At 31.6% G+C, this 26,708-nt stretch overlaps 1 protein-coding gene across 4 annotated transcripts in view; it reads left to right on the top strand.

Annotated features, from left to right (window-relative positions):
* The first annotated feature begins 3,549 nt into the window (after nucleotides 1-3,549).
* LOC127736619 (ecdysone-induced protein 75B-like) overlaps nucleotides 3,550-26,708 on the top strand; it is a 42,609-nt gene continuing 19,450 nt past the window's right edge. Inside the window, exons 1-2 of one of the 4 annotated variants that reach the window (XM_052247175.1) lie at nucleotides 3,550-3,778; nucleotides 26,455-26,503. The gene's annotated coding sequence lies outside the window, so the exon portion shown is untranslated. Of the gene's footprint in view, nucleotides 3,779-4,209; nucleotides 4,247-6,169; nucleotides 6,191-26,454; nucleotides 26,504-26,708 lie in introns of all 4 variants that reach the window. The other 3 variants (XM_052247173.1, XM_052247174.1, XM_052247172.1) reach the window with 3 other exon arrangements.

The raw sequence follows: 26,708 nt of genomic DNA, 5'->3' as shown, positions 1-26,708 counted from the left end.
TTCATTGTATTGTATTATAATGAGAATAATTTTGTGTATTAAAAAGTTCTTCAGAGCGACAAAACACACATCATTTTGCCCTACCTAATATGCAAATCAACTTAAGGACAAAAAGGTCAAAGACCTTTCATATGAGTCTTAATGCAAGTACGATTGTTAATGGGAATATATCCACAAGAGTTCAAATAAAGGCGTATAAGTACTTATAGGTCACAATAAGGCCTTCAAAAATGACAAAATCCATACCGTATAGTCGGTTATAAAATTGCTTTGTTTTGTTTTAAATTTCAGATTGCAGTACCTGTTTATTTTAGGAGTTTTCGATATTTCCTGTAAATACGGATATGCATTGCTAGTATCTTGTACAGATAAACCAAGAGAATTAAGTCTGATGTTTAGTTGTAACATTAAGTAAATATACGTTTTCTTTAAAAGATAAAAAAAATAGTTTGCAAACTTATATAAATAGTCTGCATTGAGATCAAAAATTAATAACACAATTTATTTTCATATATCATCAAAAACATATATGTATTTTTGCATAACAACAAAATCAAAATAAGAATATAAATATTAATTGTTCCTTGCAACTAACAGACCTTGCAGTATGATTTGATAACACAGTAACAAAATGAAATTAAAAATTAACTATATGCATTGGGTGGGGTCCTTCTTTTCTCTATTCTTTAAATTTCTAGACCATTTTCTCTATTCTTTTATTTATTTATCCATTATTCTTTATTCTTTATATTTCACCACTCCATTATTCACATTATTTTTTGCCTGTTTTTCTCTATTCTTTTATTTATTTATCCATTATGCTCCATTCTTTATATTTCACTACTTCATTAGTCTCTATTATTTTTTGCCTGTTTTTCTCTATTCTTTATTTTCTTGCCTTTTTTTCTCTATTCTATTATTCTCTATTCCTTTTTTGTTTTTGCCTTTTGTTATTTGTTTTTTGCCCACTATTCTTTATTCTGAAAACACCACCCACACCATCATTTATCTATAGATATTTACACCAAAATGTTTTAAATGTCACTTGATATCCTACATGTTTTATGCTTTACAATAAGATACGATCAAATTACTGAAAGACTCCATCCTTAATTATTGAAATTTATTGTGGGAGGTATCTTCTACTTATACATCTCTTAATGATCAAATGAGTTGTATTCAAGTCTGAAAACAGACCGATAAAACACGTTACAATAACCATTGTAAATATCAACTGACATTTAGGCATTTATTAATAGTATCACATAAATATAATAGATGCTGGACAGCTTATAAATGAATCTGAATATACCTTAAACACTTTGATGTGCAAATTTGTACATTTTCAAATATCGTTATTCCGTATGTACAATACTCTTAAAAGATATTATATCCGTGGATATATTACTACTTATTTTTCCTGTACTTCTGGAGTCTGTATGAGAGTCTGAATGGAGTTTACGCAATAATATGTCAATACTACAGAAAATTGGCGAAGCAAATAAAGAATGGAGAAAAATAGGTAAACAAAATTAAGAATAGAGAATAATGTGTGCTAAATTATAAAGGAAAGAGAATGGTGGGCAAAATTTAAAAAAGAATAGAGAAAAAAGTTTTAAACAATGAAAGAATACAGAATTGATGGACCTCCATGCAGACTTTTCTGTGATGTATTGTAAAGCATGGTGTAGACGCCAATCAATTAAAATAATTTTAAAATAATATACAAATCGCAAAAGCAGTACCGAATATACAAGATAAACGCTTTGATAATGTATTCAAAATAAAGTAGTGACGGTTATGTTGCTACCCCTCCAGACTTATTGTTGTTTGGTTGATTTGTATATTCCGTTTAGATCTAATTTACTTAAAGTCTCCATTATTTTATGCAATTGTCCTTGTAAAAAGAAGGCGGGGCTAACGAGGGATTTATCAAATCCCATAAGTTGTAGAAAAAAGAGACAAAATTATAGCCAAATAGAGAAAAAACAATACATAAAACATTACACAGTCACTTACAAAATCAACACCAATACAATATCAGATGAACTGAAGAGTTATGGAAGTTTTAGCAGTTCTAGCCAAGTCAGGGGCCTGTAAATCAGGTGTCGTTTGTTGCTGTGTAACATATTCGTTTTCCGTTCATTATTTTGTACATAAATTAGGCCGTTTGTTTTCTCGTTTGAATTGTTTTACATTTGTCATTTCGGGGCCTTTCATAGCTGTATATGTGGTATGAGCTTTGTTCATTGTTGAAGGCCGTACGGTGACCTACTTGTTAATTTCTGTGTCATTGGGTCTCTTGTGGAGAGTTATCACATTGGCAATCATACCACATCTTATTTATAAAAATATAAAACATTATGTTGGTCATCACATAAGGGCACGATGAAATTAAAATAATTCAAGTGGAAGTACGAAGAAGAAGAAAGGAAATGGTTTATAACTGCTTTAAATCTAAACAAAAAATTTCTTCTGAAATTAAATAAAAAGGATATTTCATTTTATATATGTATACATATTATTCTTATATCTGCTTCTTTCAATATCAGTTCTCTATGCAGTTATTATGGATTTTTTTCAGATAATTTGCAATGTTAAAAAAAAAACTTTTTAGTTTGCCTTTTTTAATTCTTCTATTCTATGATCTTAGTAACTTTTAAACTTTTGTTGAGGGACTTGTGTAATACATCAAAATGAAAAAGGAAAATAAAGCCGACTTTTGACCCATTCTCTTTTAAATGCTCTCTGTTTTATATATCAATTCATCAAAAAGCATATTACATTAGTTTTGAAAAGAAAATATACATTGTTTTCGAAAGTTGCCAAATAAGTTCAAATTGTTATATATATATATATATATATATATATATATAATTTTGCAAAAAAAAAAAATAATATGATTTTATTTAAGAAAACTGCCAGATCTGTTCAATTTGCATCACCTGGGGTGTTTCTATATTTTGACATAGCCATTACCTTCAAAGATACTTTGAGATAAGATGTTTTAAACCTAGACATTGTTACGAATTACATATAAATTTTTGAGAAGGCTGCTTCTCATATGTCATGTCATCTAAATTTTTAAAATAACTTCCTTTGCAAATAATGTTAAAAAGAAACAGAATTTAAAGTGGAGATTTAAAACTCGAGATAAACTGACAACACTATGGCAAAACGAGGGGCGATAAAAAGACAAATAATCCACAGAACGTTACATAGAAAACTAAAGACTCAATTAGAACATATTCGTGGTCATCTGTGACAATAATATCTCATAACGGTCAACCAGCTTGGGATGGTGCCCGTAAAACATTTACTTTACCACTTGTAATCCTTCAGCTAATCGTGACACAATTATGTCTTCGATGTGGTGTCCACACCATATCAGACTTTGAATTTATACTGCAATTTCAGAAGCAACATACATTTATATTATCCGCTTTATTTTCTTTTAAGATACATACACACTGTTTATATAATCAATATGTAAAAGATTTGATACGTTTGTGACGTTAAGCTTGAAGCATATATACCTTTACTGTACTCACATAGCTATGCGAAATACATTCATACATCGCTAATGAAAAATATTTATCATCAGTAGCCAATATTCTCTATTTTAGTTTGTCTGTAATCAAGGCTAACCCAGCATAATCTATTAATAGGATTTCAGTACAGAATCAATGTTCCGATTACGCGCCAACCAGGTCAAGTCGACATTTATATTTATAGATCAGGGCAACGACCGTCAACAGATGGAACGTTTACGAAGACGGTAGGTCTATTTACATATTGCAATATGATTCTAAAGAAAGTTAAATTACTAATTAATAGGAAATAGACAATACATATAGAGTATTATATAAAATATAACTTTAGAAGTTGAAAAGACTCCATATTAACTGTGTTATAATTAAATGCATAGTTGATTTGAGAAAAAAATCAGATATATCCCAAATTTGTTGTGCTGGTTTCATTATTTAATCATTTGCTTCCAAAATCTTTTTCCTATTCTGTACTTCAACTATCATAGACATTATAATTTTTCTTTTTGTAAATCATAAATTTAGTTTAGTTTTGTTTAAATTGTAGTGAAATAGCAAAGAAAATTATAATTAGATAGTTATATAATTGACAGGATTAACACTTATAGTTTTATATTGTTTAAATTTTTTTTCAAATTTATTTCTTTTGTTCATTACTAAGAAATAAAGACATGTGACCTGCTTATATATGTGGACATGTAAGTAATCTTGAACTTATATCAGGTGTATTCAAAAACAGTATTTTTTCATTATAATAATTGGAAATTTTATACATGAAAAATATTTATTCTTTTTTAGTGCCAGCAAATTGCTGCCATTAAAAAAAATATATTAAATATTTTTAGTAAAGTACAATTAGACAAGATGCAATTACAAGCAAAGCAATTCGCCATTTTTGTTTTTATTTATTTCTGTGTCGGTTTAGTTACCTGAAAAAAATATTTCTTAGAAATGTAATGGCATCCGTGGCGAATTTAATGATCTTTTTTAAAGAGATGCATTTTTTTGTTTTTCAATTCTAATTATGTTGGAATTTGTAAATAAGCTACATGTATTAAAATGGTGATTACAAATGAATACAATTAAGTGCTCTAAGGGTGCCATTCGGGACTGACCTTGATTCAATTTGTGTAAAAATAAATTCAATTTTTGTTTTTGTTAGTACCAAGAATTTATTAAATGTGACCTGACCTGTAGACTTAAATCAAGTGTATGCAAACACAAATTTATGTCACTATAGTATCTTGATTATATTCAAAATAATTAAATTAGAAACAATCATAAACTATGACCGCTACAATTTTATATTTGATATTAAAGAACAGTTGCACTTGAGTTTATATCAAACATACGTATTTGTCTTGTTTGTTTTCATATATTTTCTTTTTTTGGTAAATCATCGTGAAATAATAGATAAAAAAATATGATGATATAAACATCATTATTTCTCGTTCCGTTAATTGATAACATTTGATTCTGTCAGTTTCTATGGACTTCCCCCTTTTTGGAATTTACCTTGGAGTTCGGTATTTTTGTTATATTCATTACGTTATGTTATAGATTTGGAATGATGACAAATTCGTCGGCAATTAGTTGTTTTAAAACGTCATTATTATTATCTTTAAAATCTAAGCTGACTTCTTTCTTCTACAAATAATAAACAAAGCACATGAAATATATGCAGTCTTAATAAATTAGAGCTGAGGACAGGGGACTTTTAGTTTTTTTTTTTTTTGGCTTGTGTGTATATATATATATATATATATATATATATATATATATGTATTCAATCAGTTTATTTTTTGTTGTTGTCATTATTTGTATTATGTCACATGTTTTCCTATATATAACAATAAAGAATTATATCATCAATAATATTAATTGAAGGACATATAAAAGAATTGTAATGTAATGAAATGCGACAATTTAAGAACACATTTTGTATCAAGTTCGAACAAGTTACCTAATTGATTGTATTTGTCAATATACAATCATAACATATTTGAGGATCTGGATGGGGCTTTATAGAATAGAGAATAATAGGCGAAAATTAAAGAATAGAGAAAAAATAAACCAGAGAATAATGGGGTGCTAACATATAAAGAAAAGAGAATAATGGGCAAAAAGTATAAAGAATACATAAAATTTACCCAAGAAAATAACGAATACAGAAATGAAGAACCCCACATCCAGACCCTTATAGTTGAAAACATTGTATACTATGCAAACAGTTAATACAAAGGAAATAAACAATAATGAGAATGCACAACTAAGGTATCTTTTTACTGTGGCACATTCTATTCAGTAATATGGCAGTTGTTATCAAATAGTCCGTTTCTAGGTATGTTGGCGTTTGATTTTGTTGCAGTTCAGTGTTTCTGTTGTTCCGTTGTTTTCCTCTTATAGTTGATGTGTTTCCCTCGGTTTTAGTTTGTAACCCGGATTTGTTTTCTCTTAATCGATTTGTGACTTTTGAACAGCGGTAAACTACTGTTGCCTTTATTTATTCCTTTATAAGTCTCTCTGCTCTTTTGCTTATTTAATTGTTGTTCTTTCACTATGACATATAATAATATAAGTAGTAAAAAACTATTTTCATTATTGAAATATATTTACTTCAGATAACAAGTCCTCTCCATTCAGTAAGTTAATAGTAATACATTTATATTTCAATATTGTGTCAATCGATATGTACATATGTTGGTAACATAATAATAGAATACGTGGAACAAATGATGATACGGGTTTTTGTTTGCACCAGGTATTTTCTTGAAATAATTTTCAACAAGTACGATTGTAGGAAAAAAGATTGGAAAGACAAATATATCAAACAACTGAATTCAAATTTGTTTTATAATCATGAATATAATCAGTTGATTCAATATGCTGAAAGCGTTTATGTAAAAAATCAATGCTAGTTTACATAAATAAGGTAAGCATATTGTTTAGAATACTGTGTTTTATATACTTCACAGTTATGCATCGATTCCAGACCATAGTTTTGCATCTTTCCTTAAACAACTAATTTCTAAATGGTTAAATGTAACTAATAAAAGTCACCGAACTGTCATATAGGAAAGCATGTCTCACACTAATGTCTTATCAATGAATAAACAAGGTGCAATTTCAAATACTGCGGATTCATTATTATTCGTTGGATACCACTTTTAGTGGATTTCGTGAGTAAAGGTGATCCACGAATTTATTTGTTAAACAAAATAGACATTTTCTATAGGCTTGTATGCAGACTTCGGCTAAACAACGAAATCAAATATCCACGAAAATAACTTTCCGTCGCTGAATGAAAATTGGTACACAAGAAAACAAATGAATCAACAGTATGGCATCAAATAAACAAATTGGAGTAATACAATTTGTAACTTATTTTAGATCAAATCGATTTTAGAGAGTTTGGTCACTGTTTCGTTAATAAGTAGGTTAAAACACTCAAATAACTTCCAATACATTTGTGAGAGTTATCTCCCATACCCAAGGTCTACCCCTTAGACATATATAACCAATCCGTTGACGTTTGGGTAGTAAAACTAGTACCGTTTATGCAATTGACTATATTTGGGTTTAATGCTGTTTTATTTGTGTGTGTTTTACTTCCTATCCATGGATTTGAGCGTACCTGTCGAAGGTCTGTGGTTTTCCCCTGATTTCTCCATAAAAAAAAGCCAACCGCCACGATATGGCGAAGAATGCTAAAAAGTGTGTTAAACACGACAATCAGTTGCATTGGAGCGTACCTACTGATGCATATGTCATTTGCATTGGAGCGTACCTACTGATACATATGTCATTTGCATTGAAAACAACATTAAACGTTAATATTTACAGAGAAACAAAACTTTGTTTCTTTCCTTTCAACAAATTACATGCAAAAGAGACAGCAGTTGTTGTTGTTTTTCACACATATAACTAATATTCGAATATGTATACAGGTGTCGATGAAAACATTAAGAAACAACCTGAATCAATTTTGTTGTTTTATTGAATTATATGCATCTAAAATAATAACAACAATACATATATAATTCCTTATACGGTAGAATTCTTTATTTTTATGGTTAAAGAATTTCATGGATTGAGGAAAAATTGCAATTTCATAGATAGTTGTTTTCGTTATTTTGACAAAGTCTGCAATAAAGACAACAGTAGTATACCGCTGTTCAAAAGTCATAAATCGATTAGGAGAAAACAAATCCGGGTTACAAACTTAAACCGAGGGAGACACATCAATTATAAGAGGAAAACAAGACTATAGAAAATGTGAATTTAGTTGAATATCTTAATTCCTTGGTCACTTTTAATCACGAAATCCACGAAAAGTGGTATCTCACGAATAATAACGAATCCACAGTATCAAATATATCATTATATTATATTTATGTAGTGGACAAAAATGCATGAAGTGAATTGCCTAAAATATATGCTGCTATGAATCACGATCAATCTTAAACAAATTATGTTTCCAAATTTTAATCCTATCAATATATTTCCATTATAATTACATATGATCAAAAACAAACATTTCATTGGATACTTATACTGATAAATGTCATGTATCTTGTAAAAGCAGCCACCTGTTACAATTGTGTTGTTGTTAACATAAGTGAAAGTTTAAGCTATTCAACAGTCTATAGTTAGCGATAGACAATTTATCAAGTTTCCCAATTTGTATTTATATAAAATTGAGAATGGAAATGGGGAATGTGTCAAAGAGACAACGACCCGATCATAGAGCAGACAACAGCCGAAGGCCACCAATGGGTCTTCAATGCAGCGAGAAACTCCCGCACCCGGAGGCGTCCTTCAGCTGGCCCCTAAACAAATATGTATACTAGTTCAGTGATAATGGACGTCATACTAAACTCCAAATTAAACACAGGAAACTAAAATTATAAATGATATAAGACTAACAAAGGCCAGAGGCTCCTGACTTGGGACAGGCACAAAAATGCGGCGGGGTTAAGCATGTTTTTTGAGATCTCAACCCTCCCCCTATACCTCTAGCCAATGTAGTAAAAACAAACGCACAACAGTACGCACAGTAAAACTGGTTTTAGAACAAATGTGTTTAATTCCGATGCAAAGACCCTATAAGTGAATCAATATTAAAGCCAAAATATGCAATCTTTAATGACCTGACAACAGTATCGTAACTATATCCCTTCTTAATAAGTCTATTTAAAGGTTTTGTTAGCTTTTGAGGTGAATACTGACATTTTTGTGCTTTGTAAAGAATATTACCATAAAAGATTGGATGTGAAATACCCGAACGTATAAGATGTCTGCATGTTGAGTTATATTTACGAATGATGTCCTTGTACCGATGATAAAATTTAGTAAATGTTTTGACTAGTTTATGATATTGAAAACCTTGGTGTAATAATTTTTCAGTAATACATAAATTTCTCTCGCTAAAATCTAATACGTTGTTACATACACGAGCGAATCGTACAAGTTGAGATATATAAACACCATAAGATGGTGACAAGGGAACGTCACCATATAAAAATGGATAATTAACGATAGGAAATGAAAAATCATCTCTTTTATCATAAATGTTTGTATTATTCATTATATGAATTTATGTCCTCATTTTTCAACGATAACAAGATATTAAAACAATGATATCTCATCATCGTTACAAGGCTTTCAAACAAGTAGGCATTCGTGCGTTTTGGAAAATATGGCTCACTAGACAGTGGCGCTCAAATAACTACTGTTTGAATTTGTTTAACATATATGACGAGAAAGTAGAGAAAACGAAGCATGCAAAATCAAAAAAAAATATTGAATTGACTTATTTGTTTTCTTTTACAAGTTGTTTGGGTTGTTGTTTTCAATCTCGTCTATTTTCTTTTAGCCATGGTGTCATCTCTGTTTCTGAAATTTATTGCTTTTGGTTTCACTAAGTCTAATCGTTTTGAAGTGGTGCACAAGGCAGACGTTGTTTAGCAGAGACGACGTGGAGGAGGATCTGCTTACCCTCCAGGAGCTACTGAGAACAAGTATTTAACCTCCGGTTGATGGTGGGGTTCGTGTGTCTCAGTCGTTAGTTTATTTTGTGTTTTGTGTACAGTTTGATGGGGTTCGTGTTACTCAGTATTTAGTTTTCTATGTTGGGAATTGTGTTCTGTTTGGAGGGGTTCGTGTTGCTCAGTCTTTAGTTTTTTATGTTGCGTTTTGTGTACTGTTGCTTATTTGTTGTTCTTTTTCTTTTATAACCATGGCGTTGTGAGTTTATTTCCGACTTATGTTTGAATGTCTCTTTGGTATATTTCGTCATCTTTTTTACCACTGTTTCGGATTGGGGCTACATTTATGTTCTAGTTTCGTAAAATCCCTACCGTTTTGAGCTACAGTGACTTTTGCAACCGATTTAAATCATACAAAAAGGGTATATAGTTCAATATCTTTACAAACTTGTGTTGATCTTTTTTAACGAACCTGTTGCTTCAACCTTTATGCGATCACCAATGTGATTATTTTAGCAGATAGATATATTGAATAAGTACCATTTTCTGCATATATATCTGAACCATTTATTCCATTTTAGAGTTTTCTGAAACATTTATCAAATTTAATACCAATTTCAATCCTCATGACATCTGTTTCTTGCATAACCTACATAAGGTATGCTGATGTTTATGATACAAAATACAAAAAACAAACATGGATAAAATAAAGAAGACCGAAACACTACATTTAAAACATCTTAGGTCAACTTTGCCTGAATAATTCCATGACTTAAGGGGTAACAATTTATGATGGCACAATTTGAATCATGTCATAACGAAAGCTACAGAAGCAATTGTTATTGGATCGAATATAGTTCTATGACAGTTATTGACGACTGACCGATTGAAAAACATGAACTCAATTGCCAGATCTTTTTAATTGTATATCCCTTAGTTGTATTTAAATTGTCATCCAACTTCAAAGAAATATTTTAGCATAACAAAATGTACATAAAAGAAAGTACAAAATACCCTCTTTGATCACAATTATCTGAAGAGAAAACAAGCTTTTTGATTTCAAAAAAAAAAACATGAAAGTAAGCAATTGATATGGGAATAAACTTTAATAGCTAGATACATCTTCAGCTTTTGAATACCCTTGAACTTGTATGCTGCAGTCATTTATTTCATCAAAAACAACAGTGATAAATCGTACTAAAAAGGAGAAGTCGTGTTTGAATTTTACTATAGTCTTGAGCAACTGTATGATTGATGATTCATACATCTCAATTGATTGTTTACCTGAATTCCCAATACATATGACGGATATGTTCCTATTGTCGTAACCACAGTCACGTCCTCTTTTCCTTGATTGTAACCTACCGATTTAAACTGATCACCGGGTTTGTACTTACACGAGCACCACGACTGGTGCTTCGTGTGGGGCAAAATTGGTTTACCCTTCTATAGCATCTGATATCACCTCGGGATTTTGTGATGTTCGTGTTGCTAAGTCTTTAGTTTACTATGTTGTGTTTTGTGTACTGATGTTCGCCTATTGGTCGTTCTTTTTTTTTGCCATGGCAGTGTCAGATTGTTTTCAACATATGAGTTTGGATGTCCCTTTTGTATCTTACACCTCTCCTTCATATACTCTGATAGAATTTAACTTTCGTTTTGACTATCTGTTTATTGATTAAGCATTGGTTTTTATGACCATTCTATTTTTAACTTTGAGGAGAATGTTAGCAGATAATCAAGATATTCACAGATTTGTACAGAAATGTTGCTTTAATACTGTAACCTTTGAAAGGAACTGTACAATATACAGTCAAATTGACTTTAAGTTAGAGTATACAATGTATTTTAAAAATTTTGTATTAGCGTCATTTAAACTTTTGTTGGTAGTTTTTCTCATTAGGAATCATACTATATTTCCTTACTTTTATATGCATTAGTGTATTTTGTGCATATTTATTGACTTGTCAAAAAAAATTGCATAACGAAAATACTTTATGATAATTTATCCCAAATGTTCCTGATATGACAGTCATTCAATTACGTCACAATCAACTTCTGTTGCCTAGGTTATGTCATTATTTTAGGAGATAAATGATTGACGTTATAATCATTGCTGCAATCGCATTGACCGGTATCAACGTGTTACTGCTTCATATGTGCATTCCTACAGGTAATACGTCTTGGGCAATGCTCGAGTTCAAAATATCTAAAAATCTAAGCCTAATGCAAACTTGAAGGAATGGATTCAAAGAAAAGATCAGAAATACGCCAGGTCTAGATTTTATAGTTATATATAATGGGGATGCAGTAATTTATTTCAAACTAAAAGACCAAAAATTAGCCATGCCAAGATAAGGAATCAGAGCTATGTAAAATGAAGATGCATTCCTTTATTTCAAACGAAAAGACAAAAAAAAAACTTAAGTCTAGATACGGAATCAAAGCTCTGCATAATATTGATGGATATACATTCTTTTATTTTACATGACTTCCTAAGGTTTATAACAACCTAATCAAATAAAACATTATTCGTATTGTCATGTCAGTATTTCTTTTAAAGAACTGTGCTAGTAATGCCCTATAAAACTAACAGTCCCGCAGCAGAGATTTTGACGCAGTGGTAGTTAAAACATTGAACGATATAAATTTGTCTTCATTGAAACGAACTTTGGCTATCAATGAGTCTTCAATGCTTCAAGCAGAATACTTTTAAATCCCAAAGCATATGCAAACGTAGAAGAGCTGATAAAAACAAATAAGACCAAATTAAACATATAACAAGACATAGTCTGTGTTTTTTGTTAGATGTTTTTCTGCTTTGTATCGATCTAATGAGTTATGCATTTTTTAAAAGATTTTTACTGTTTGTTCTTTTGTTGTACTGTTACACCACTGTCCCAGATCAAGGGATGGATTGGTGTCTTCAAACATGTTTAACCCCGCCACATTCTTTATGTGCGTGTCCCAAGTCAGGAGCATGTAGTTCAGTGGTTGCACTTGGTTCATATCTGTCATATTTGTTTTTCGTAAATTGTTTTGTTATTAAAAGGCCATTAGTTTTTTTTCAATTTAATTGTTTCATAGTTTTTTCTCATTGTTGAAGCTTGTAAGGTTGCCTATAATTACTTACATCCACCTCATTTGATCTTTGTTAGAGAGTTGTCTCGTTTTCTATCATCCCTTATCTTCTGACTTTTATAGAGAAGGAATCAGAGCTATTCATTGTTTAGACACATAGAGATACATTCCTTGATTTCATTTCCTAAGTTGTATAACAGTATTTTCACGTCAGACTGAGGTACAGAGCTACTTTTGGAAGGTTTATCTAGCTATAACTAGGTTGTGGCCCTTTATAGCTTGCTGTTCTTTGTGAGCCAAGGCTCCGTGATGAAGGCCGTACTTTGACTTATAATGGTTTACTTTTACAAATTGTGACTTGGATGGAGAGTTGTCTCATTGGCATTCATACCACATCTTCTTATATCTATTAACCAACCATTTCCCCGGAAACTGCAAGTCAGAAATATGACAGTTGTTTTTCACTCGTTCCATGGATTAATAACGTTTAATTTGGTAATTTTTTATGGACTTCCCCTCTTCGAATTTGTCTTTGAGTTCTTTTGAAGTTATCGTGATCAAATTTGGACCATCGATAGACCTCTTCATGAAGTATTACCAGATGACGCTGTTTGGTTTATTGCTGTCAAATGTAAGGATTTAATTAATAGCTAAAAAAAGCTAGAATTTCATTTCAGACTAAATTCAGATACATTTACAGCAATAAACCAAACTACCAAATAACCTGGCATTCTGTAAGATCAATATATAATTGAGATAGCTGTAATTATATGAAAATCCAAGTTGATTTGAAAAAGTTATAGAAATTTTTAAAGGTGACTACTGTGGATTCATTTATTTTCGTGGGTATCAATTTTCGTGGATAGAGAAAAAAAGACGTTTCGTGTTATACGTAAATTCGTGAATCGCTGATTACAAAAAAAATCAGATACGAAATTCGTATATTTCTTTTTGATTTAGGAGATTATATAACCTCCTTGGTTTGATCAATAATAAAACAAACAAAAAAGAAGGAATTCATTGAAAAAGTTTTGAATTGTCAAAATCCTCGCTTGGTCATTCTATGTTAAAGTGTTCATTGAAAACTTCTATTACAATAATGGACAGAGACAACTAAGCATTTGTTTGTTTTACAATTTATAAATTCTTGTCGGAACTTTATAAGGCATTCAAAACTCTATGATTGAAAGCCCATTTCCCTAATCACGATATAATAAACAGCCATATAAGTAAAAGGTGTGAAAATAAATGTTTCTGTCATCAACAGTATTACCTACGGGCAATATCCCCGTACTTAATCCTATTGATTTTTAATCACCAGTAAACCAAACTATGACACGGTAATTAACAACTTGCAGTTATTTTCCATGAACAGTTTCATTCAATTTTAAAAAGTAAATTATCACTGATATTCGATATATTTATTATTAATTTAATCAAAATACTTGTATCTTCTTTCAATAAAAACATGTGTTATGTTACAAAGTTTATCGCTAGTCAACACTATACTAGAACAGTTAACATATGCGGAAATAAACATCCTACTACATACACATTTTTCGAGATTATTCTTCGTTGAATTCTTAAATTCGTGGTTCGCTGTGACCCACGAACCCCACAAAAATTGGTATACCACGAATAAAAATGAATCCTAAGTATCTGAATTTAGTCCGAAATGAAAAATCTAGCTCTTTTTAAATATTATAATTAAATCCTTAAATTTGACAGCAATGAACCAAACTACCAAATAAACTGGAATTTTGTAAGATCAATATATAGTTGAGATAGATGGGCTGATTCAGGCAGTCGAAACAAAATTTAAAGGTCGAGACTGAGTCTAGACAGGTCGAGACTGGTGGAGACTGGTCAAGAGTGAGTCGAGACTGGTCAAGACGGAGTCGAGACTGGTCAAGAGTGAGTCGAGACTGGTCAAGACGGAGTCGAGACTGGTCTAGACTGAGTCGAGACTGGTCGAGATTGGTTGAGACTGGTCGAGCATTTGTCGAGACCATATTCAGACTATACCAAGATTATCAAGTACTCAATCAAACTTATTTGAATAGTTGTCTCATTGGCAATTACCACATCTCCTTATTTTTATATCATTAAGTAAAGTCGAGTAAAGTTAAGTACAGTTAAGTACAGTAACTGTCAAGATTATGTCGAGTCTTGTCAAGTAAAATCTGTGCTCGACCTTACTGGTCCTTACTGGTCGAGCACAAAGTATGGTCTTTTCAGACTCTGAGCAGTTTTTAGTGTCATTAAGTATGATAAGTGCAAATTTAAGAAGGTATACTTATCGCACATCAAATGAAAATTCTTAAAGAGTGCCTTACTAATATCACACTTTTCAAGAAAAAGTCATTTCCAGTGTTTCACATACAATTGAGATACTAGTTGCTATACTTTTTTAAATATGCTGGTGATGTTCTTGGGACTAACAGTCCATCACATGAGTAGTATACACTTATTTACTGTTAATGAGGACAGGACAATGACAAGTTATACCAACTACTTCCCAAAGCAAAGTTGGTCTCAAATACGCGAGTTATTCAGTGTGCACAATATTTTTGATGTTATTTCTTCATAGACAGAAAAAATATTACAGTCATTCCTTAAATAAAGAAAATACATAATGAGGTATAATAAATATATGACTGTTCCTTTGGGTGTTATTTTATCACAATGCACCAAATAAACTCGGGTTTAGCTGATTACTCATATTGGTCTCTCTTATGTTTGTCCCTTTTTATTCGAGAGTCATTTATAGACAAAACGCGCGTCTAGCGTACAAAATTCTAAGCCTGTCGTCTTTGATGAGTTTTTTCGTTACTTTTTCGATGTGTTTTAACACATTTACTAAGATAAAAATTCTCTCTATCAGACATAATGACATGGATTGTAAGTGTCAACATGCATTTAAGCGACTAATAGGTGAGAAAACATGTTCATTTGGCCTAAGGAAGCAGATTTATCAAACATTATCCCTCTGGAAGTAAAACTAGTTCGTTCAAGTCTAGCGCTATTGATAGTAATTGATACATCATACTTGTTGTTCAACATTGAGAATAAATATATTTGAACGAGAATTATTTCAGAATAAATATTTATCTATCAAAGGGATGTAAACAATATGTTCAATATATGTTTGATATCCAGTTATTTTATATAGTCACCACTTAGTCGACGCCCATACTGGTCAACTACAATTCCCAGAGGGTATCACACACTAGCAAGGTAGGCAATATTTTTGTAGAGCCACCACTGAGTATTTACCAAGTGACTTTAACATGTTCAGCATGCGTAGTTATTTTAATATTACCGTCCGTTGGCATAACATAAAAGCTGGATAGAAGGAGGCTTTATTTGTACAAGTACACACACATGTGTATACCTTTTTATTGTACAATAATTGGGTTATTGTAGGTTATATTTTGGATAAATCGTTTTATTCATTATTCAAATCGAGGATCATGATTTCAGTGTTGTTATAGGGATTGAACAACACTTCCAGTTTGCCTTCTGATCATCATCCCTGTTCTCTTCGTTCCAACTTCCCTCCCTATTACTTACAATTTGTTCTCCCTAGCACTCTGTTGTTTTGGTCATTTCTTTCCTGTTACTTTCACCTTTTCCATATTTACTCCCACTCTCACCAATTATTTCCAATTTCAATCCCTGTACCTACGTATTTTCTCCGCGCCTCTAATTTCCATAAAAAATGTATTTAAATGTTCCAAAGGAAAAATAATATCGTTTGGAACTATCTTGCAAAGATGAAAACACATATTCATATATAGTTTGGACTTCTTCAGAAAAACGTTTTTCTGGATTGTTTCAGACAGTCTTTTTTCCACATTTACTCCCTCGAGCTCTTTCACCAATATTTTTTTATTTCACTCCCTGTACCCACGTTTTTTTTTCTCCACGCGCATATAATTTCAATGAATTGTTTCGAAGGGAAATATTGCAATATCGTTTAAAACTTTCTTGCAAAAATGAAGGAATATCAACATTGTTTGTTCAATTTAAAAAAAAATTATTCCAGGATTGTTTCAAATGAAATAAATTAAAATGATGGTTGAAGCAATTTTTTTCAAATTCGTATTCGCTTCTCTTAAAACGTAGAATTTTAACTGTATCAAACAAACAATGTTGACGCTTACATGAAATAATCTATAGTTTAAAACATTGTTTTGGCCCCTTGAATTCGAAAATCAAATAAAAGAACAGAGTTCCAATGTCCCCCGCGTTGCACATATTTTATATTTCCAAGGGGCATAACTCTTTTTAAAAAAGTCGATCGTCCACCGTTTTAGAACTTGTCCGAGATATTGCTGATATTAACCTATAGTATTAGTTTACAAAAATTCTGACAAAAACTATACCCATGAGAGCGCTAGCTAACGAGGCCATTTTCCATAAATTTGATATTTCCAATGGGCATAACTCTTTTAAAAAAAGTCGATCGTCCACCATTATAGAACTTGTCCGAGATATTGCTGATATGAACCTATAGTATAAGTTTAAAAAAAATTCTGACAAGAATTGTACCCGTGAGAGCGCTAACAAGACCGGACGGACACACAGACGAAAGGGCACACGGACGGACTATATTTCCATGCTCCCCGCAACGCGTTACGCGGGGGATAAAAACTATTATAAATCTACAAAATAAAATCCTTCGGATGTTCAAAGGACAATATCTATAGGACATCAGTATCAATTGGCATTAGGACTTCAAACTTCTAACGTTCAGTGCAAAACAGTGAAAACTGGCAAAATAGCCTCATTTTGAGACCTTGTCATCAATATTAAGATATGAAACAACAGTTTTACTCAAAAAGATGTTTTTGCAGCAAGATACGTTTGACAGAGATGAAATATCTTTTGTGGTTATTTTGTTGTTCCTATTATGACCGAATAATTGCTCGAAATTGCCATGACAATTTTAAGACAAATGCGTAAATTTTGTAATGTCTGTGATGATAGTGACATCGCAAAAGATCTTTTTGCATTAAAGTGTCCATATATTTTATTAACCTATTCATTTATCAATACAATTGACATCATTTTGAAAGGCTTAGACAAGTTTCCAATTTCTGCAATTTTAAGAGCGAAATAACGTCTCGTATCATAACTCCTCCATATTTTGGTATAATGTGTTGTGAAAATAAATGGAAATCCATTAAATTGCGAATAAAAAAAATCGCGTTTGCTTTCCTTAATTATTTGTTTTGATGAGAAAACAACACTTGATAGACATAAAGACCAATCGCCGTTTTTTAATCTAACGCATTATAGCTGGGAACAGTATATCTAACGGGAAATGAATCTGATACGCTTTTCAGTATAAAATTGATAAAATCTCGGACTCCCCGAGACTTCCCGAGATTTACGGATTTTGGTAGCGTCTGACTGAAAAACTATCAGAACTGCTCAACAAATAAACCACATAACTCTACTTGTAAATAAATACAAGTTTTATCATTTAGTAGATATATTTTGTCATATAAAATTACCAAAATAAGTTTGATTTATTTGATGTGAAGTGTTTTATAATAGTTTGGGAATTTGTAAATCATCGCGGCAATGGCCGCCATTTTTTTATTACCTGGTTGCCATTCTGCACAATTCTGTGATGAAATGCTTTCGATTTTAACAAATTTGAAGTGACAGAATACAAGTTTGATACACTAGCATCACTGTAAAACTAGTTTGAATGACATTTTATTGATAATATCAGAAATTATTAGGATAATAGCGAGTCCGTTTTTAACACATGTCCGTTTCTGTATCGTATCTTTATTAACTATGGCACGACGATAAAATCTACTTCATTCAGGTAGTGTCAAGTCCCGTCAATATATATGTTCCTGATTATAGGTAACATTTTCAAAAGCGTTCACCAAAACGTTGTGATTGGCTAAGAGCGTTCTAAACACTGGAAATTCGACCAATGACATTACTTTATTTTCATTTTGGGATACGAAAAAGATTTTTGAAAAGGCTAATTGGACAAGTTTAATTTAGTACCGTTTTCAAAGGGCTAGAGCCAATAACCCCAATAATCAGCCATGTAACAGTCATTTGGTAGAGTTAATCTAATGTGAATAGCAGACTATACGGTATAGGTTTTTCTCATTGTTGAAGGCCGTACGATTGTCTATAATTGCTTATATCCACTTCATTTGAGCTTAGGTGGATAGTTGTCTCATTGGCAATCATACCATATTTCTTTACTTACATATATATATATATATATATTGCTAAATGCAATTTTTTTTTTGCGGTCATATAGTGTTATGGTGTTGTCAGCGTCGTCGTCGTTGTCCGAAGAAATTTGGTTTCCAGACAATAACTTGAGAACAAGTGTATGGATCTCTATGAAATTTTACCACAAGGTTCCATAGTTGGGATTGATTTTGGGGGTTATTGTCCTAACTGTTAAGGAATAAGGGACCAAAAAGGGACAGAAAAAAAAGGATTTTTCTTGTTCCAGGACAATGACTTGTGTACAAGTGTATGGATCTCTATGAAATTGTACCACAAGGTCCCATACCTCAAACGAAAGGTTGAGATTGATTTTGGGTGTTATGACCCAAACCGTTTATGAATTAGGGGCCAGAAAATTAGGATTTTCTGTTTCCAAACAATAACTTGAGTATATTAAGTCTGTGGTTCTCAATGAAATTATACTACAAGGTTCCATACCAAAAAAGGAAGCTCGGGTTGATTTTGGGGACTATGGCCCTAACTAGGAAAAGGGTTCAAAAACAATACTTTTCTAATACTTCGTATAAATTGCATATTTCTTGACCAATTTCAATGTGGATTAATTCAAAGTCTTAAATTTTTGGGTTTTTTTACTATGCTAAATCTATTTGTGTTTCTAGATTTGTAAGTTGGACCTCTTTTTGAATTGGTCCACATTGAGGTCCAAAGGGTTCAAAATTAGTTTTGTTTGATTTCATCAAAAATTGAATTATGGGGGTTCTTTGATATGCCGAATCTAATTGTGTATTAAGATATTTAATTGCGGGGCCCGTTTTCAGTTTGGTTCATACTAAGTTTCAAAGGGTCCAAAATTAAACTTTAAATTCTTAGTGTACTTGGATTTGCTGAATCTAACCGTGTATTTAGATTTCGGATATTGGACCATAATAAGTACAAGTCCAATTTCAGTTTTTTTGTAGGTCTTTGACCACATTCATTCTGTGTCAGTAACCTATGCTGTGTCAAATATTTAATCACAATCCAAATTCAGAGCTGTATCAAGCTTGAAAATAGAGTCCATACTTGTCCCAACTGTTCATGGTTTGAACTCTGCGGTCGTATCAAGCTGCGTCCGGCGGAGCATTTTATTTAAAGTATAGAAAATAAATTGTATATCTGCTTCATATATCATAAATATATATTCATAGGATAGGAATACACTTCTATTTAGTCGAATTCTAGAAATTTGTCACCTTTTTGTACTTTTTCATGATATGGAAAATGCATGACCTTGTAGCATTCCGTGTTGACTATTACACAACAAATGCAAATGTGTTTTTAATACAATTTAAAGGTGATCTGATGGATCTGCATTACATATCCGTTATTGTATAATCATGGCGAGGCATGCATATCGATCAAGTCTGAAAAGACAACAATTTAGGTCATTGCCAGTCTAAAGAATTATATATCCTTAAATAACGTTGCCGCAAGCACTGAAATTAGGGCACATTAGCCTGTTTCTTTATTCGAAAGAATGATTGCGCACTGTATTGTTCAATTGATGTTCAATGATATCCTGATATAGGTATTGATCACCAAAAGATCTTATTCTATACACTTGCAATATTCTGCACAAGGTATTGGTGTGGTTACAAAGTATGCCGCTTAACATGTCTTTTTGTTCTCATCACACAACATGACAAGGGGTGTTGATGTCAATGTCATGAAAACGACAAGGAAAAAAGTTTAATCCCGCCAAATATTCCTAAGTCGGTAATATCGTCAGAGATTGTCTAAACCTATCGCAATGTTTTGTTTTGTTTGTTTTTGTTTATGAGAATCAGGTTTTGTTGCATATATTTTGAAAGCTTGTGTTTCATTTATTAGCAATTTGTTGAAACTCGAAACGAATTAAAGCTTGAACTATGGTATTAGCACCTGTATGTGTTGAAGATCAACCAAAACATTTAACTGAATATGGTCAACCTTAGACTTAAATCCCGTGCTAAAGTGGGGGCGTCCGTTTGTCTGTGTGGGATGTATATATACGCAGCCACGTCTGATCTCAATGGGGACGTTAATTGCGATGCCTCGTGTTGGAATAAAACCACTAATTTATAGCCCATTGCTTTGTTTATTAAATTCTGCAATTTCAAGCATTCATACATGTACCTATATTTAAGTTCAAATAGAGGGCAGTCATTTAATGACAAAACTATACCTTACTCTGACTTGTGATGAAAACTTAAAGATACCTTTAGTTGCATATTGATTTAAAAGAGCACTGGTTCCCCGAAATATGCCCTCCTATTCTAATTTCATATATCATTTTATTATAACTACAAAACTTTCAACAAGGGTTCTACAGTGAGCCTAAGTCCTTAAGTCTTCATTTCATACCGAAATTACCCAAATATTTTACTTATTGACAAAGTTACAGCTATACGTAGGAACTATTTTGTTTAAATATGTACAACTTGGTCTTTCATACCGGGCACGAATTAGTGGTTCTATACCCGTATGAAGAGTGCCACGCTCTATGCACAATAATGAACTCTCACAACAGGTCCGTGGGTGACCTGTTGCAAGACAAAATTTTTGCTACTAATTAACAGTCCTTCATTTTCCAGTGGCAATCCAAATTTATCACCCTTCATCCCTGTGGATATTATTGCTTATTCTACCTATTGTATCATTATTTTCTCGTCCTGAATATGCATGACATATTTGAAACTGGACGTTAAGCGAGTAAAAATCGATTAATCATCTTTGTTGCGCTCTGCATGTCTTTTGATTATTTGTGACATCGGGTGGTTGCTGTCTCATTGGCTCAAGATTCAAGAATTATTTTTACACATTTAAACACATTTAATATGTATCATAAGGTCAAATGTATATATAGAATATATGTATAAGCGCCTAAGAATGTAACTTTATATATATATATATTTTTTTTAGTGTAAATAATATAACATAACAGAAGATTAAATAGACACACTCAAGCCCATTTCATATACAGTGAAACCTGTTTTAAGAGACCGGTTAAGGGAGAGCAAAAAAGTGGTCTCATAAGACAGATGGTCTTTTAATACAAGTTCAATCTATATGAAATGCACTACAGAGGGACTTAAAATTAATGGTCTTATAACACATCTTTTTGCTTAAAACAGGTTGTCTCTTAAGCAGGTTTGACTGTAGCTATGAACATCTATAAATCTGACATTTTACGAAAATAGTAACGTAGTACATATGGATCGATATGACACAAATCAAAGGAATACAGAATACATTGACTTTTCTAATGAACAAGGATAACTTTCCAGTTTGGGAGAACATGATTTATTTTTTTAGCGGTTATTGGCTTTGGACTAGCGTTCAGTCACCGCAGGTACCTTTGGTCGATACTTTGTGTTTTCTTGTCTCTATATATATGTTAGTTTTTTATTGTGTTTCGTGTCAAACTGAGGAGAAAAGCCCTTTTCAGCTGAATTTGACAGTTGGTTTCTATGTTAGAAGGGGATGACCAAATAATCACACAAATATTTAAGCCCGTCAAATTCTCTGACTTATGATACTTTTGCCTTTACTACCTTTTTTTATTCTTTTACTCAATATCATTGAACAGATTTAATATATTTGACATATGTTTGCTATTATAACTGCATGATCGTCTGGTTGAAGGATTATAGTATTAACCCATTTAATTCCAAATCAATAAAAAGATAAAACAAATAAAATATAAGCTGTTGATTATGCATGTTTACTATGATAAAATGATATGACAATGGTCTGAGCTCGAGAGCCAAAAAAAAACCAAAAAAAAAAACCAAACAAACGTAAAACAAGTTAAATAAGGAAAAATTATGTGAGTCAAATCAAATATAACTACCATATATTTTACTTTTTTTACCAACTATTTAAGCATAATGTAAAAAATAGGACTTTAAAAAAATGAACCTTCTCTTCAATTTAAAGATCCTTTGCTTTTTGTTGGGACCCGTACATGTTCTTTTGAAAAACAAAATGTCTTCCCCTGTTTAAAATTTTACAGAGGCAGTGGAACTTTCATGTCTTCACCCCAGTCCACCTCCTTTACACTGCATAGGAATATAACAACTGTTATTTTGTTCTCGTTTTTATTATACATCAAGTATTTGCCACTGGACGTAAAAGAAACAACACTTAATCTAACATTTGCCTTACTATTATTCAAGTAGAAACTTTCATTTGATTAACACATTAGCTTGCTGCATTAACACATTCACCCACATTGCATATGTTACATACAATAACAGCAGGTAAAACATATGTATCAAGTTTCAATTGGATATACAGAATTACATCAGTTACAACAGGATGAGGGTCTGGGTGTGGTTTACAGAATAGATAACAATGAGCCAATACTACATAAATTGTGCAAAAAAATCTAGAATAAGGAAAAAATAGGCCCAAAAAAATCAAGAATAGAGAATTATGGATTTCTAAAATATAAAGGATAGAAAATAATGGGCAAAAAATTTAAGGAATAGAGAATTATGGAGTGCTAAAATATAAAGGGTAGAAAATAATGGGCAAAAATGTAAAGAATAGAGAAAAAAGACCTAAATATCTAAAGAATACAGAAATGAAGGACCCCCATCCAGACCCTCCAATATCGGTTGTTTGATGTGAAAACATATATATTGTCGGATTAATATCAATAATAACTCATCGTTTTGAAATTGTTTATTACAAGTATGTTGATCTATAACATCTTATTGCACGGGAAAATGTTTGAATACTATATCATTGTGATTGACTATGAAGATCAATATTGAGAGAGTATATCGTGAATACCTTTACACATGTGCAGGTATTTTATACTTCTACAACTTTTTTACTTAAACATAGATTTTACTTCTTTTCCTCTCTTTTCTTAATACAACTATAAAGGAATGGAAAACTAAAATATTGGAACACTTGCCTGAATTCAGTTTAGGTTTGTTTATAAGTTTCTTTATGCAGTGTTATCGTCTATGTTATTTTGTTTCTGGTGGAGAGTTGTCTCATTGACAATCATACCACATCTTATTACTATTTATAAGTAAACGTCTTTTCCTTTTTCAAATGATCAAATGTTGCATTAAGACTTAATTTTCATAATTTCATATATGAATTATGGACTTGTACATATTTTACGCTAAGGTTGCAACTCATTCTTAGACGGTTTCGATTGAACTTGACGTAGATGCTAACAAACGCTTTATTAATTAGACTGACTTTTGATTCGTTTGGTGATGATCGTAACCGACAGAGAATATTTGTCATGCGCATGCAGATCGTTGTCATACGTTTTATTTTTTATGTTTTATTTTGGGGATTCCTATTTTCAATCTGGTTAAGATCTATTGCTTCGATCCATTGTAACATCTATATATCATTTATTTTTTGAGGTAACGACTATTCGATTTTCTGTCAAAGGTGGGGAGGGGAACTATTTTTGCGTACAGACTTTTCATTTCGCCTGTCACCTAATTCTGTTTTGGCATGCAAAAAATTTTTTCGATTTCAGTATACACAATTATATTTGCCAGAACATCATTTTCCCAACTGTACTAATTTTTATTATTATTTTTTTTTCATTCTCACCAGGCAAGAATGTTTATTTCAAAAATCTCAAGTCCCTGACAAATGGCTGTCCCGAATAAGAGAAAATTCATTCTTTGAAAATAAAATTCTTACTTGTAGTTTTCTAGGGTCGAAATAACAAACCAACCGTCACGGACGAGGACGAAATATAAAATATTGTATATGAATTTATTTTGAATTAAAAGTTAATCATTTTTTTTTTCTTTGTTAAAGCCACAAACGATGATGCAGATAACTTTACATCCCTGAAGTCATGGTCAAACATTTGTCATTGTTCAAAATTTGAAACACGTGATCACTTCAGATTTTTTAACATGGATTTTTTAAATGTTATTTTCATACAATATGTGGCAAATTCTTGAGAGAACATACGAGGGTCTGGGTGGGGTTTATAGAATAGAGAATAATATACCAAATGTACAGAAAGATAGACCTGAAAAATAAAAAACAAAGAAAAATAGGGTAAAAAAATAAAGATGATAGAATAATCGAGAAAAAGAATAATGGGCAAAATATATATAGAATAGAGAAAAATAACCTAAAAATTATAGAACTCAGAAATGAAGAACCTCCACCCAGACCCTCATATATTAAAATGTATAACAATAGTTATTCATAAAACATTGTCTCTGATTTGAACACTGTCAATAATTTACAAAATTTTAAAAAAAGTATTCAAGGGAGGCAACCCTAGCTGTTATACCCATGCTGCTGGTTGAAACAAAACAGTAAGAACTAAAGCCGACTTGTTACACAGAAGAACAAATGGTTCAAGACTATAACTTTCCAGCCAAATAGAATAAGATTATATAAACTTAATAAAATTGTTTCAGACACTGATTGATATTTTTTATGCTGTAAAAATCGATGCGACCAGGAGATGAATATATTCATAACAGATCTTTCACCACCTACACATTGTTCTGCATCTGTCACAATAGCAATCTCCATTGTTCGTTTTTTATATACGTCAATGACAAATACAATTTCAAATTGACATTTCCGTAATTTTGTTTATTTTGTTTATTTTCTTTAATTTAACTTAATAAATTGTCCGAGTTACATTTTCAAATCGTAAATAAATGTTCTAAGTGAGATGACTGGTCGGGCTCCTTTTTGCCCTTCTTGATAAAAACAAGTATTACTTTTATAAATTGTAACTTGGATGGAGAGTTGTCTCATTGGCACTCATACCACATCTTCCTATATCTATTGTTTGAGGGTCTGGATGGGATTTACAGAATAGAAAACAATGGGCAAAGAGAGCAGTATAAAGGGCAAACAAACTAACGAATAAAAGATGGTATAACAAGTTAAATAATAAAGAATTTAAGGACTCCCCATCAAGACTCTGGTTTATCTATATCAAAATACACCCCAGACTTCCAAAGAATTGAAAATTATTCGTCTGTCCTTCCGGAGAAACTGTCTTTATTTAGATTACCCCAGGTTGTTGGTGTTGTTTTTTGCTGCAAAGTTTAAAATTCTCTATATTGTATTTTATAGGCTTTTGTTTATCTTTTTTGCCTTTATTCTTTGTGGTCATGGTTTTGTCCGTTTTTCTTGTATTTATTATTTTGATTGTTCTATATCCGGATCTTCAGCCTATTTTGTCAGATATCGATTTTTGTTTTATAATTTGTCTTACATATTTCAATTTGCATCAGTGCCTCAAACAGTTACAGTTTTAATGCTAAACTGCAAACATTGCGAAAATATTTTATTTTTCGGATCTTGTTTTCAATTTTAATAAAATATGACTCTTGAAATGGCTTGCAAAGTTCAAAAGAAGTGGATATAAACAATTATGGGTACATGTAACCGTACGACCTTCAACAGTGAGAAAATTCCATACCGTATAGTCGGTTATAAAATAGACCATTGACATTTGTGTACTAGAGTGTCACTCTTGTAATATCAATTTAATTTACATTTACTGAATGAAATTAACATAATTTGAAAAAAATTAATGGGTTTTACTATATTTTTAGATTTCAAGAAAACGACTTGGCATACATGATAGATAAAATACAAAAATAAGTAAGCAATGAACGAGGTTGTTAAATGTAATATACATGTATGCTTTTTTGTACTTCTTTGTTAAATATTTGTTCGTTTTTATTGTGATTAAGATTGTGACACGGTGTTGACTGCTGTACCCCTATTTTACATTTTTACCTATTATGTCTATTTGTTTTATTCACGCATCGTTGTCAATATAATGGAATTTGATGCGACTGTCATA

Source organism: Mytilus californianus, unplaced genomic scaffold (genome assembly GCF_021869535.1).
Source record: "Mytilus californianus isolate M0D057914Y unplaced genomic scaffold, xbMytCali1.0.p SCAF_34, whole genome shotgun sequence".
In the NCBI taxonomy this organism is placed as follows: domain Eukaryota; kingdom Metazoa; phylum Mollusca; class Bivalvia; order Mytilida; family Mytilidae; genus Mytilus; species Mytilus californianus.
Note: the sequence above shows the minus strand (reverse complement) of the source record. Positions and strands in the feature narration are given on the sequence as shown.